The sequence below is a fragment of the Gossypium hirsutum genome, chromosome A10, assembly GCF_007990345.1.
Source record: "Gossypium hirsutum isolate 1008001.06 chromosome A10, Gossypium_hirsutum_v2.1, whole genome shotgun sequence".
Taxonomy (NCBI): domain Eukaryota; kingdom Viridiplantae; phylum Streptophyta; class Magnoliopsida; order Malvales; family Malvaceae; genus Gossypium; species Gossypium hirsutum.
The window spans coordinates 115,208,702-115,224,675 of record NC_053433.1 but is presented as its reverse complement, the minus strand read 5'-3'; the positions used below and the strand labels follow the sequence as shown (position 1 = coordinate 115,224,675).

The 15,974-nt window shown below is 35.2% G+C and overlaps 1 pseudogene; it reads right to left on the bottom strand.

Moving 5' to 3' along the window:
- Positions 1-4,029: 4,029 nt before the first annotated feature.
- LOC107936657 (cucumisin-like) lies at positions 4,030-15,257 on the bottom strand (annotated as a pseudogene).
- Between the last annotated feature and the right edge of the window lie 717 nt (positions 15,258-15,974).

The following is a 15,974-nucleotide window of genomic DNA, read 5'->3' as shown; positions in this document are numbered from 1 at the left end:
AGCACCAAACCTTGTCTCAATAGCTGTCCAGACATCAAAACTTGTCTTGGCCATCGTGAGATGCACAAGTATTTCATCCGTAACAGTAGAAAGCAGCCAAGAAGTAAGAAATTTGTCCTGCTTCTTATGAAGAAGAGACAATGGATTAGCCACGAGTTGCCCATCAGGTCCAGGAACAAGAGGCTCAGGAACAGAGACCATGCCTAGTACAAACCCTTCAAGTTTGTACCCCTCAAGAATTAGTAAAATCTGATGCTTCCACCGCAAGAAGTTACTTTCACCAAGCTTGGCTGTCTCATGTTTGGAGAAGTACTGGATATTCGACAAACAAGAAGAATTCTAACCTTGTGAAGGGAACGCCCCTTCGGTGTTGGAAGAATGCCGTGGTGTATCACTCATAAGAAAACCTAGTAACCAGGATCGCAAACAAGAAGAAAGAAGAATCGAAAAAAAAAATTGTGGCTCTTGATACCATGCTAAAACCAGACAAACAAATGCATGTAAAAGCCATACTTACTTATCTCATTAATGAATGAACTCACATATTTAATACAAGAGAGAGAGAGAGACTTTTAGTGTGTAACTGACAGTAACAGATTAACTGTAGTTACTAACAAACTGACTAACTAGCTGATAAATCTTACCTCTATCAAGCGAAAGCCTTGCCAAAGGGGAGGTTTGGGCTGCCATTGTTGAGTTTTTGGAGCTTGATTTTGCAGTAGATAATGCCATGGAAAGGGGACTTTATATAAGTGTTTTGAGTGTGGTGTTGGTATAAACTCCATTGGATTCGTTAATTTTTGAAGCATTTAAGCATTGTTAAGCTCGCAAATGGAACAAGATTATTCATTGCCGCTTTTACTAATTACTATGATCTTCATTCTTCAATGAAAAATTTATTAAATTGTTCATTTACTATAATTGCAGAGATCTTTTTCCATTTTTTATATGATGTTCAGAAACTTGAGAAATTTGTTATGCTCTCCGTTTGGTTCTTGGGAAAATTGAGAAAGGGAAAATTCCAAATAATGATATTCAATTACTAGCTGGCTGATAGCTTCCTTCGGCAAAAAGTACAAAACAATTTTGTTCTTTGCTTTGGGAATTCAGCTTGGCTGATGTTTTGGATTCAGAAATTTTTTGACCTTAAAATAACTAATTGGTGCCGGAAAGAAACAATGTATGAAAATATGTTAGGGTCGTAAAACCTCAACAAGTGATGGTGTAGAATTCACCAAAAAAAATATTTTTTATATTTAAACAGTAAATAAATATTAATATAGAGACTAAGGTTGATCTTATAGAAATGGAAAGATTTAAAATTATTGTTCGATTCAATCAGGTTGCACGTCTAGGCAATTGTCATGCCCACAACGTGTGACAATCTTAAAAAAATAAAAAGGTGATTTAAAATATGATAAAAATAAAATAATAGAGATAATTGAAATCTAAATAATGGTAAAAATAAGCAAAAATGAAATTCAATTAAATAAATTGATGTGATGAAATTCTAGCTTTAGGCTCGATTTTATTCCGGTTTTGAACTAGACTTTAATAACAAGTCTTTTCCTTCAACCAATAAGTCAGTTATAGTGATTGAGGATATCTCAAACCACTAACTCTTCTATGCATAAATTAATTACAGGAACGGCCAACAATTAACTCTTACCAACAAAAAACCATGAGATACACGTCTATAATTTAGCTCTCTGGTAGCCTTGTGAATTAGAAGGGCCTAACTCGAACCAATGACCTCAATCGCACGAGTCGTTTAAATCTGATTGCAATGTCCCTTAACAAAATCCAACCAACTACTTAATTGGACACACCAATGTGTTCTTCGATAGACCAAATACGACAAACAATTGATGCGGTACCTCCAATTATATGCCTATCATCACCAAATCAACAAGCTTTTCTTGACTTGATAACAATAAAAATTTATAAGATGACAGTGTCTATCTTCTTAACCAAAGAAATGACAAATATCAGTATGAAGGTTTTTAAGTATGGCTTTGGATTTCATGGCTCTCTACCGGATTGTTTATTAGCCTAAAGCTAGATGGGAAATTCAGTTACTTGTGAAAATAAATATATTTAATGGATAATTGTGTATATATATAATATGTATTTAAAAAACAAAATACGTATTAAAGAGTTATCTAAAAATATCAAAAGATAAAATACTAAAAAATTAAAATATTATCCTAATAAAAAATTAAAAGTATTATTTTCACAAATAAATCCAAAAATAAAAGTTCTCAAAGTATATCTTTGTCCATCAACTTGTTCTTCAGCCCAAAACTTTTACAACAGCCCAGTTTCTTACTCTTTTTGACTTTCCAAGTTTTCTTTTGCATCTGATCAAAAATCAAATATTTAATCCAAAACTAGTAGCATCTCATTTAAGAATTTATCAAAATTAAGCACAATAAATATGTCAATTGGGTACATTATCAATCGTCCAATGAATTTTTAACCGATATGTATCGACTAGAGTGAATTTTTTTCTTTTGAAAAATGGATGCAGGGTTGGGTGAGATTTCTTTGAACAGTCGATTTGAAGTGATTATGGTAATTATTTGTCTCACTCCATCTCATCTCACTATGTGAAATTGCTATTTTACTATTGAATATATATAGCTATTACAAGATAAAATTGTAAGCATGTCTTATCGGAAACCCCATAAGTTTTATGTTTAAATATTTTTTTAAAGAATTATGTTTAGATATTTACTTAACTTCAAAAAGACTGAAAATATTATATATAACTGGTAAAAATTAAATTAAAGTAGGGCGAGGTGGGGCGAGGCACGGTGGGGGAATAGATATATCTAACATTCACGGGGTGATAGTGATTTTCAAGATTATATATTTATATCAAAGCAGGGGGTGGTAAAGCAGAGTGTGCCAATTGTGAATGGATGGTGAATTTGGTGACATCCGCCCTCACCCCACTCCATTGCCATCCCTAATCAACTAGGGGAAAAAAATTTATCAATCCAATTATTAAGTTACATAACAAGAAAACTATTAACAATTCAAACTTTTTTTATAGAATCAAGGTACCTTCAAATTCGTTTTACAATCCGTGACTAATTCTTTCGAGATTCATGATTATCTCTCCCAAATTATCATTTTCAAAATTTGAATTTGAGTTCTCTCTAAAAATGCAATGTGATTTAGTATTACATCCAATACATACTTAGCTGATCAAATATTTCTACAAAATACCATACCCTTCTCAAGACTAGGAAACATTTAGTCCCTGTTTTTATTATTTTAATCGAGGGATAAAATAACATTTAGGCTTTCTAGGTATAGTAGAAAGAAATTTAAAAGAATAAAAAATTGAAAAAGTAGAAAAATAGAAAGAAGGAAAACCTAATTTTTATTTTCTTTGATGTAGTTGGTAGAAATGATCGAAAAATTGAAAGCAAAGTAATGTCCATTCAATACTTGATAGAGTTAAAAAGGTATCTATTAAGTCCCTCAGTTATAAGGATTGCATCAAATCAATCCATATGCTATTAAATGCATCATTCTGATCCATGTACTATTAAAAAAGAATTAAATAAGATTAAATTGTAACGGAGTTAACATTTAATGTTAAAAAATGACATGAAAATCAAATTTTTTTTCAAACAAAAGATTTCATTTCCAAAACAATAAAAAAAACTTTTAAAATATTAACCTTGTTAATGATATATGCCATTTTTAAATAGTAAATACTAAGTCTGTTGAAATTATGATTTATTTTATTCTTTTTATTAGTAGAAGGATTAAATTGATCCAATAATAATAGATAAATTAATTTGATCATTTCCTTATAATAGAGGGATTTACTAAGTACATTCACCATTAAAAAATAATTAACTCTGTAATTTTCTTTCCTATGATCAATTTTCTTCCTTACCAAACATACTTAAAATTTATTTTATCACAACAATATACATAATATTTCTCATATAATCATATTTAAAATATCTGCAGTATCAAATTTTGGATCGAAATTAAGCTTTTTGAGAATCAACATCAAAGCTCAAATTCGTTTTATTACAGGTCTCACATGACTACAACTTATTATCATGTAAGATAGAAAACTAAAACATCAAAGACAACAAGTTAAAAACAAAACATTATTAAACTTCATTTTTTTTTTGTTTCTTTTGGAATTTAATTCATTCCACTAAGGAAGCATAAGCAACAATAGGGCTTCTCACTTGATGCACTCCATCATCCCAAATCAATGAACCGGAGATCATTGAATTTCCAATTTCAGCTCCCACTGTCACAACAAATGTTAGCTTTTGGCCAAGAGATTTGAAAGAAAGTACACTTGGTTGAACCTGAATTATGAGACCGGGTGAAGCATTAACGACCGCCTTGTAAGTTGACACTGGCGACCCAACGTTCGTCACCGTCCGATGAAAGACTCGAATGATTGAATTTTCGGGACTTGTAGATAATGTGAAAGAAGGATAGTTTAGATCCCACACCGTTCCGTTTGTTCCTTCTGAACAAGTGAAGTTACTTTCGGTTATGAGCTTGAGTTGTTTAGGGGTATATCCTTGTCCACACAAAAATTTAACATAATCGATCTCGCCGGCATCGTATACCAATCCTGGTTGGGCTGCTTGTGCAGGGTTTATATGTCCTGCATCGTATGCGAATTCGGCTTCGAGGTTGTTCTCGGAACTCATCGGAAAAGCTGTTGTCATTAGGGCAGATTTAGTGGCAGCAGGGGACCATGTTGGATGAAATGATTTAACATAAGCGGCTGCACCAGTTGCATGGGGACATGACATGGATGTGCCTGAACAATGTTGTAAGTAACAATTCTTGTATCATCTTCGGTATCTGTCAATGGGACGGCTTCAGACCATGCTGCTAAAATGTCAACCCCAGGTGCTGTAAGATCAGGCTGCATCAAATAAACTAGATGAGTACTAAGAAGAGAATTTGACCATAAAATGTCAACAACTCAGAACCCGTACAAACCAAACCCAACAACTACCTAACCCAAAAAAGACTTGAACCCAAGGATGACACCAGGAATTTTATGTTAGGGGCTGAAATAAAATTAAAAATTTTTGAAGAGTGAAAGCTAAAAAGTTTGTATTAAAATTGTAAATAATTAATTTTTAAATGGGCCAAGAATGAAATTTCCCATTTAGCCAAAGCCAGAAAGGTTTAAATTGAAATTTTAAATATTATAAGGGATTTGAAGTGCAATTGCACCGTTTAACCAAGAGCGACATCAAGGCCATTACCTACCGAAGCCTTGCCTAAACCCAGAATAAACCAAACATAGGATGATTTGAACCTAAAATTACTTGAACAATTAACCTTAAATGACTCCGAACGAAAAAAAATTTAAACCTGAAATAAATTAAAAATTTTAAAATCCAAATTCACCTAATCTAAAATCAACTTAAACCGGCCTATTAATAGGTCTTGAAAAAAGGTCCAAAAGTGTCCCATATTTTGGCCTATTTTGTCAGAATGAAATCCAAAACTAAAAATTAATATAAAAAGGAAATGAGAATTGCATCAAGCGGAATTATCATGGACGGTTCAAAAAATCTAAATAACTTGATCCAACCAAACAAATTCACCAGAATTCATTTAATTTACCTTGAGGATGTCAGGTGTAGCAGGGTTAGGCCCTCTTGATGAAAACGTAACAACAAACGGAGCGAATTGATCATCTTCAACAGTAGTCTTGAATATGGTTGCAGTTGGGTTCCTATTTCAAACATGGCAACCATAAAATAAAAAAAAGATAACGCAATAAATCGAGTTTCACAAAACAAAAATAATGTTCGGTAATGAAGTTAGAATCTGTTGCGCGGAAGCGTGTGAAAGAGTAAAATTATTGTACTAAAAAATCACACTAAGTTCAATTCCCAGGAAAGAGAGGTGAATCACGAGGATCACTTAAGTACCAAGTCTTTCCTAGCCAGAATATCCCTCTATCGTAATTTAATAGCACAATAAATCACTACAATCACACTCACAAAATATGAACATTAAATAGTAAAGAACACCAAAATTTTAACGAGGTTCGGCAAATCTTGCCTACGTCCTCGGGCACTACCAAATATATTTCACTCCAAAATACAAGTGAAACTTTACAAATAGGGAGAGAGAACAATGCCTTAAGTAGAGAATGGCAAATGTGGGATGATGAGAATGAGCAATGGTTGGCCTATTTATAGTTGAGATTCAAGGGCCACCTTGCAAAGTCCCTATTCACTTAGGGACCAAAAATTGCTATTATCCCATGCCCAACACTAAATAAATATTTGGTGCCCATAACTTTGACCTTTCCAAGGTATGGGTAGGTATGGGAAAGGTATGGGAAAGGTATGGGCAAGGTATGGGGTATATTCTAATAATCTCCACCTTGAAGATTTGATTAGGATAATCTTATCTTCACACAATTCTTTTTACCTTTGACAACAATACTTGATAGTGCCTTCTTCGACTGTTAAACTTGCAGGATATTGATCAAGTTCAAACAATGTTCGAACTTGGTTGCTGTTACCACCTTGGTCATCATATCTGCGGGATTATCTGCAGTCTTGATCTTCTGAAGACAAATTTTCCCCTCTTCAATAATTTCCCGCACAAAATGGAATCGTACGTCGATATGTTTTGTACGTGCATGATAGACTTGATTCTTTGCTAAATGAATAGCACTTTGACTATCACAATACACGTTAATATGCTCCTGAACCAACCCCAAGGTTTTAGCCATACCTTGTAACCAAATAGCCTCCTTTACAGCCTCTGTTACAGCCATGTACTCGGCTTCTGTGGTTGACAACGCAACTGTAGACTGTAGTGTAGACTTCCAACTTATTGGTCCTCCAGCAAGTGTAAACACATAACCGGTGGTTGATCTTCGCTTGTCCAAATCACCGGCATAGTCAGAATCAACGTACCCAATAACACCTTTACCAAGTGTATTATCCTGCTTGAACAGTAATCCAACATCTACGGTCTTCTGAATATACCGTAGAATCCATTTCACAGCTTGCCAATGTCCTTTTCCAGGATTATGCATATACCTGCTCACTATACTAACTGCCTGTGAAATGTCGGGTCTTGTACACACCATTGCATACATCAAGCTACCCACTGCATTAGAATACGGAACTTGCAACATGTATTCTCGTTCCGTATTCGTCGAAGGAGATAGTTGTGCAGAAAGCTTGAAATGAGAAGCCAACAGGGTACTTACAGGTTTTGTCTGCTCGTTCATGCCAAACTGCTGTAGTACCTTTTTCAAATACTGCTTCTGAGACAAGCTAACTCTATCATGAGCTCTATCTCTCCATATTTCCATGCCGAGAATCTTTTTAGCTTCTCCTAGATCTTTCATCTCAAACTCGAGATTGAGTTGAGTCTTCAATCTTTCAATCTCAACTTTGCTCTTAGATGCTATTAGCATATCATCAACATATAAGAGCAAGTATATGGAAGTTCCTTCTTGTAGCTTCTGAAAATACACGCAATGATCAAATTTACTTCTTGTGTACCTTTGCCCTTTCATGAACTGATCAAATCGCTTGTACCACTGCCTCGGAGATTGCTTCAATCCATAAAGCGACTTTGTCAGTTTGCAAACCCAATTTTCTTTTCCAGCAACCTTGAATCCATCTGGCTGAGTCATATAGATTTCCTCTTCCAAATCACCGTGTAAAAACGCGGTCTTCACATCAAGCTGAACTAGTTCAAGATCATATTGCGCAACCAAGGCTAGCAAAATCCGAATAGACGAATGCTTCACAACTAGAGAAAACACTTCATTGTAGTCTATTCCTTCTTTCTGAGCGTAACCCTTTGCTACTAATCTAGCCTTGTATCGAATTTCATTTTTATCAGGAAATCCTTCCTTCTTTGCTATACCCATTTGCATCCAATTGCCTTCTTTCCCTTGGGTAGTGTCACCAACTCCCAGGTCTTATTTTTATGAAGAGACTGCATTTCTTCATTCATTGCTTGCTTCCACTTTACACCATCAGGGTTACTTATTACTTCTGTGTAAGTAGAAGGGACATCATCATCTGCAATTGGAAGTGCATAGGCCACTATATCATCAAAGCGAGCAGGCTTACGAATCTCTCTTCTTGGCCTCCTATATGCAATTGAATCTTGTTGCTGTAGAGGTTCTTGGGTAGGAACCTCTTCATCATTTGTCCCTTCAATATTAGATGGATCATCGTTAACCTTTTCAAGCTCCACCTGCTGCAAAGTACTACTGGTTTTGCCATCCTTTTGTGAATCCTTGTACTTTAACATGGTTGATTCATCAAAAGTCACATCTCTACTGAAAACAATCTTCTTTGTATCAGGACACCCGAGACGATATCCTTTTACTCCATTAGTTATACCCAAGAATAATGCTTTCTTTGCTCTTGGGTCTAACTTAGATTCTTTTACATGATAATATGCAGTGGAACCAAATACATGCAAAGAATCATAATCAGTAGCAGATTTACCAGTCCACATCTCCATAGGAGTTTTTCCATTTATTGCAGCTGATGGCAAACGGTTAATTAGATGGCACGCATATGTAACTGCCTCAGCCCAAAATTCTTTGCCCAATCCAGCATTGGACAACATACATCGAACTTTCTCCAGTATAGTTCGATTCATTCGTTCTGCCACCCCATTTTGCTGTGGTGTATCCCGAACAGTGAAGTGTCGCACAATGCCCTCATCTTGGCATACTTGTAGAAATGGATCGTTTTTGTACTCAGTACCATTATCTGATCGAAGTCGTTTGACCTTTCGATCAGTCTGAGTCTCCACCATCTTCTTCCATTTCAGAAATGCATCCAAAACTTCACTTTTTCTTTTCATTAGATACACCCATACTTTTCTTGAATAATCATCAACAAAAGTAACAAAATAGTGCATACCTCCCAAAGAAGCTACTTTGGTAGGTCCCCACACATCACTGTGAACGTAGTCCAAAATTCTTTTCATATTGTGAATTGCTGGACCAAATTTTACCCTCTTCTGCTTGCCCAGAACACAATGTTCACAGAATTCCATTTTGCAAGAATTTGCACCTTTCAATAAGCCTTGCTTCACCAATGTCTGCAAAGCTTTTTCACCAGCATGTCCCAATCGCATATGCCATAATCTGGTAGCCTCTAAATCTACATCTTTTGTAGAAACTGTTGATGTTGATCCAATAACTGTACTTCCATTTAAAAAATACAAGTTATTTCTTCTTGTGCCTTTCATCACCGTCAGTTGCCCAGCTACTACTTTTAGTAATCCATCTCTCAAAGTGATTGTGAGCCCTTTAGATTCTAGGGCACCTAATGAGATGAGATTTTTCTTCAGGCTAGGTACGTAGCGAACATCTGTCAAGACTTGGATTGAGCCGTCGTGATTCTTCAATTGGACTGTACCCACTCCCATTGTCTTACAAGCACTATCATTGCCCATAAGAACAATTCCACCTTCTAGCTCTTTAAGACTAGAAAACCGGTCCTTATTAGGACACATATGGTAAGTACATCCTGAATCCAAAATCCACTCATCCGTTTGACATGCCATTGCCATGCCAACCAAGCTAAAGTCTGACTCCTCATCATGCTCCGCTACACATGCATTAGAAATAGCCTTGCCCTTTTGTAGCTTAGGACAATTCTTTTTCCAATGCCCTTTTTCACGGCAAAAGGCACATTCATCTTTGGCGGGTCTCCCTTTGGACTTTCCCCTTCTACCAGATTTGCTGCTGTGTGAACGACCTCTTACTGTTAAGACTTCTGCGGTTGTATCTCTGTGATCTCTTTTATCTTTCTTTCGAGTCTCAGATCTATACAACGCACTACAGACTGCATCAAATGTGATCGTGTCCTTCCCATGAAGCAATGTGGTGGTAAGATGATCATATTCATCAGGAAGGGAATTCAACAACAATAATGCCTTGTCTTCATCTTCAAATTTCTCATCCAAATTTAGCAAGTCTGCTAAAATTTTATTGAATGAGTTCACATGGTCATTCATCGACATACCGGGTGCATACGTGAATCGATAAAGTTTCTTTTTCATATAAAGCCTATTTTCAAGACTTTTCGTTAGAAATTTTTCTTCCAGTGTATCCCATAACTTCTTCGCTGATGTCTCCCTCATGACAGAGTACTTCTGCTCTTTGGCCAAACATAGGCGGATTGTACCACACGCCTGTCTATTGATCTTGGCCCACTCCTTGTCATCCATCTTGTCAGGTTTTTCTTCAAGGGCTATATCTAGCTCTTGCTGACATAAGACATCCAGGATCTCACATTGCCACATGCCAAAATTATTGGTACCGTCAAATTTCTCTACTTCAAATTTTGCATTTGTCACAGTAGTCCTTGCTGATGACGATGCTGCAGCCATTTTTCTCCTCAATCCCAACTACTGTATACGTGAATAGTACCGTATACGTGAATAGTTCCGTATACGTGAATAGTACCGTATACGTGAATAGTGCCGTATACGTGAATTGTACCGTATACGTGAATAGTACCGTAAACGGTCGTATTCCCCAAGTACGAACCCGGCTCTGATACCAATTGTTGCGCGGAAGCGTGTGAAAGAGTAAAATTATTGTACTAAAAAATCACACTAAGTTCAATTCCCAGGAAAGAGAGGTGAATCACGAGGATCACTTAAGTACCAAGTCTTTCCTAGCCAGAATATCCCTCTATCGTAATTTAATAGCACAATAAATCACTACAATCACACTCACAAAATATGAACATTAAATAGTAAAGAACACCAAAATTTTAACGAGGTTCGGCAAATCTTGCCTACGTCCTCGGGCACTACCAAATATATTTCACTCCAAAATACAAGTGAAACTTTACAAATAGGGAGAGAGAACAATGCCTTAAGTAGAGAATGGCAAATGTGGGATGATGAGAATGAGAAATGGTTGGCCTATTTATAGTTGAGATTCAAGGGCCACCTTGCAAAGTCCCTATTCACTTAGGGACCAAAAATTGCTATTATCCCATGCCCAACACTAAATAAATATTTGGTGCCCATAACTTTGACCTTTCCAAGGTATGGGTAGGTATGGGAAAGGTATGGGCAAGGTATGGGGTATATTCTAATAGAATCAATACTCTGTCAAGTTCACGTAGTTGAGAACATTCCTTCCATCATTCAAGTTCAAATTCGAAAGTGGTAAACCGTAAGTGAACGCATAATCTTTGTATCTTCCACTTTCAACCACTACCCCAACCGCACCAGCTTCGACCGGACCTTCGATGTAGGTTGTATAGTCACAGAAAACGATTTTGCCTTTCACTAATGTTTCGTCCAATGTTCCTGGACCGCAAAACCTGGCATTTCCATGACATTAAGATTAAGAGTTGAATTTTATAGGATAAATTTTGAGATTATAGTTGAATAAATCACCATTAAATACAAAGATATATATACCTTGAATCGTCGGATGTATAACCTTGTGAGGTGTTTGGGGCAGCTGCACCAGCTATGAATGGGTACATTTTTCCCTTTAGATCGAATGTGTTTATGGAGGTTCCCTACAAAATTATTAATGTATATAAATTAGCCCTCAATATGTTATTCTGAATAGAGTGATAGCGTCGGGTGATATATATTTAAATTTAGAGAAAAGATTGTATGAAGTTGTGATTCTACGTCATCCTTAAACCTTTTCAATGGAAGAATGACGGATCAGATTTATTTTCCAAGAGAAAAAATTCGATTTGTTATTCTCTTACTAGGAAGGGATAAAGATGATATAGAATCATATTTTTATACAATCATTTCCCTTAAATCTATAAAGGTTAGACTATATGCCCACCCAAACCCATAGGTTGGTCCAATATTTGAGATGATTTGGATAATAATATTAGGAAAAAAAATAAAGTTTATTAAATTTGAAGCCCAAACCCTATTTAATATAATATTTATATAATAATTAGTAATCATTTACACTTATTTCATATTTTTACATCATAAGTCCAATACAAACACTTATTTCATATCTTTTAGTGTTTACAGTTACCCTTCCCGACAACATTTTCTCTTAGGCTCATCCCATAGTTCTTTCGTGGAGAGTATAATGTGTTTATTATTTTAATTATTTTCATTTTATTTGATAAATTTGTTTTGATATTAATTTTTCATTGAAATAAAATATGGGTTGGGAGAGCTGAGCCCTAATATTGTTTTCTTATTTTAGATTTCACTTGGTATCATATTTTTATCGGCCAAGCTTAGACAGATAGAAAGTCATTAACAACCAATTTAGTCTAATTCCATCATGCCATAGGTCTAGGTATGTTTAGATGGATAGCTTAAACAAGTTATAAAAATGAAATGTCGGAATAATTAACATAAATGAACCTTCTTACCTCATAGATCTCACCATTCCCGAGCTTGATCCTAGTGACAAACTTTCTATCAATGGTACTAGCAGCCACTGATAAAGACCAAGGCGAAAAGTTTGTAATTGTTGACAAACTAGGACCACTATTACCGGCAGAATTCGATGTCAAGATACCATTTTTCATCGAATGGAAAGCTCCGATAGCAATCGTATCATCAAAATACTCCGATGAGAAGAAACTCCCCACAGAAAGGGAGATTATGTCGACGCCATCGGCTATCGCATCATCAGACGCTGCAAGAATGTCTACGTCATCACAACCAATGGACCAACAAATCTTGTAAACCGTAATGCGGGCCGATGGCACCCCACCACGAGCCGTCCCTTTGGCTAGCCCGTATAAGCTTGCCTTGCTAACTAAGCCACCTGCAGCTGTTGATGAAGTATGACTCCCATGACCTTCTGAATCTCTTGGAGATTTATATTCAGATGGATCAAAATCTCCATCCGCTTTATAATACTTAGCTCCAATTATTTTCCTGAAAGAGAATCATAGCATCATTAAGACTTAATATTTCTAAGTTTAATTTATGTGTTCCTTTTAAGAGAATAAAGCATCGGATCCGACACTAAATCGATCGGGATCAAATTACATTAAGAAATAAACAAAAATCAAATAAAACTATAGTCATTAAAAAACAAGAATAAAGGAACAAATCCCATTACTATATCATAAATTAATTAAATTTTTTATAATTGGGGATGGGCCAAAAATTTAAATTAATTAAATTAAGTAAAAATATGTTATAATTTGTATTAAAAATCAACTAAATTATGGTTTAATATGCCCAAAAAGTACATAACAAAAAACCATTTGGGTTCCATCGTAAGTTACAATTGCACTTGTATGCTCAAACTTAATAAAAATACCCTAAAATTCATTTTCTATTTCAAGAATGATAAGATTTGCTGATGGAAGGAAAATTTCTTTTGAAAATTTGTTTGAAGTGTGGTCCACCAAGGGTTGATATGTCCCTTAAGAGGTCGGCATTGTATTCAATGAGGTGTTTTAGTTTTCAACTCTAACGAGAGCCCAATGCTTAGGGTTGCTTAAAGAGACAATTAATTCAACAAAGTGGGAGCGCCTCAGCAGGACAAACTATATCCAAGTGGTAGTACAGTTGTCCATAAGTGCCCTATATGCCATAAGGCACGGATTCGAACCCTATCAAATATAAATGCTCACATTTCCTTAATAGGTGGTCATGCACCTTGCCCAGTTTATCCCAATAAATCCATTGTTTCAAGCACTCGAGCTCTTTACAAAGTTCAAAGATAAAACTGCAATTGGAAACAACATTAACCAATTGTGGAGTTCGTCGACTCCTGATAGACAATATTTCGAAGATATCTACTACCTCCCATCAACATGGTTAAATCTATATAGTTGAACCGCTAAATCAATTGATATCTGGTTTAACCAGTTGAACTAATGGATTTCAATCTAAATTTTCAATGATTGATTTTGGAGTTTTACCTGTTGCAACTGAAATTGGCTGAGGTTTGGCAAGTGCCTTTCCATTTTGCTGGAATTGCACCGAATTCGGTGTCGTTAAAGCTTTGAGATTTCGGCCAAATCCCGGTGTCAAGCATTCCGATGATGATGTCACTTTCGAAGACAGATCTTTTGACTTTTCTGTTGAATCCCATAAAGTCCCATGACCTTGATGTGTGAAGCTGCCTCTTTTGGCTAAGGAAAACTGATACCTCCCCATCTTTTTCTGAAAAAAGAAATTAAACCCAAAGTTACTAACATAATGAATGAGACATTGGAGTTTTAAAGATAATAATTTGGTTAAAAGAATTATCTTGAAAAACCTTTCAGTTTTTCTGCTTCATCTTTGGTCAATTTGGCAGCAAAGCCATTGAAACTCCTGTGGTAGCTGTAGAGCAAAACATCTGATCCAACAATATTGCTGCATCCGTTCATATGTAGAGTTAGAAACACTCCATAAAAAATGATCTAATTGTGGTTTTGATCCCTCTATTATGCTCAAATTAAAGTCTTAGTTCTTATACAGGCATAATTTGGTCCTACTTTTCTGACATTATTAGTTAGTTCAAATAAGTAATACCATTAACTATTCAAATTAAAATTATTACACGGATTTATACCTAAACACTGCTTCAGTCATAACAATATATGTTAACATGATGAGTAAAGGTGTTTATAGATCAAGTCAAGTCAAGGATTGATGGTTTGGTCCAATAAAAAAGCCCATGTTACTATTTTAAAATAATAAATTGATAAATATATAGTTTTACAATTAAATTTATATAAAAATAATTTAAAAAATCATTTTAATTTAATTAAAGATAGATTGGGCCAGACTTGTCTATGCCCAACTTAAGTTTGGCTAAATGAACAACCAGACCTATGAACAACTCTAATGATGAGTTGAAATGTATATTATTAAAAACAAAAATCCACGTGTGTTTTAATCGGAATAACTAGTGATACAAATTCAAGCTAACTAATAGTATTATAATAATAATGAGACAAAGTTACGGGCGAAAATAAAAGCAATTAGCCTAATCCCAAAGTCAAGTATGATTGAACGACTAAAACAACAATTTGGCCCCAAAAAAAACCCAAAAGAACATACAAATAATAAGTACCTGGGAAGAACTTGTTGAAGCATACTAGTGTGAAGACTTGAAATTGAAACCTCGCCCTTTGGCTGGTTCCCCATATAAACAATGTAAACCTGTCTGTTATCAGAGGAACCATGGCAGCAGCAAATAAGCATAGCAAGAGTGAAGCTGATAAGCGAAAGCCATGCCAAAGGGGAGGTTTGGGCAGCCATTGTTGAGTTTATTGTGGAGCTTGATTTTGCAGTAGATAATGCCATGGAAAGGGGACTTTATATAAGCTTTTTGTGTGGTATTGGTATAAGCTCCTTTGGATTCGTTAATTTTTGAAGCTTTCAAGCATTGTTAAGCTCGCCAATGGAACAATGTTTGTCCATTGCCGGCTTTTACCAATTTCTATGATCCTTTCATTCTTCACCAATTATATATCTTTCTGCCACAAATGTTGATTACAAGAAAATGTACGGCGTCATCATTCTTCATCAATGATATATGTTCGTTCAATCGATTTATAATAATTCTATCAAAGCTGATCAATCCCCACCGTTGATTACAAGAAACTCTATCAAATTAAGTTGATTTCTGGATGTGTTTCGAGATTAATCATCAATCGATTTCTAATAATTCTCCACATGGGTAAAAATAAATTAGTATGTATCTAATCGGTACCGTTCAAGGAAAGAAATTATGTCTTGAGCAATTTTTTTATGTCCTTAATATCTGTTTTACAATCATATTTAGGGTTTGTACTTATCTATCCCGAAATTGTTAGTCTTCAATGTTAGCTTAATATAGCGAAGTATGTAGTCTGTAGTTGTTGGTGTAGATGTGCAAAAGGTCAATTGGATCAATTTAAATAATATAAATTGATATAGCCGAATCAACTTAACATTGATTAATTTATCTGATTAATTAAATCAACTGATTGAATTATGAAAATTACTAA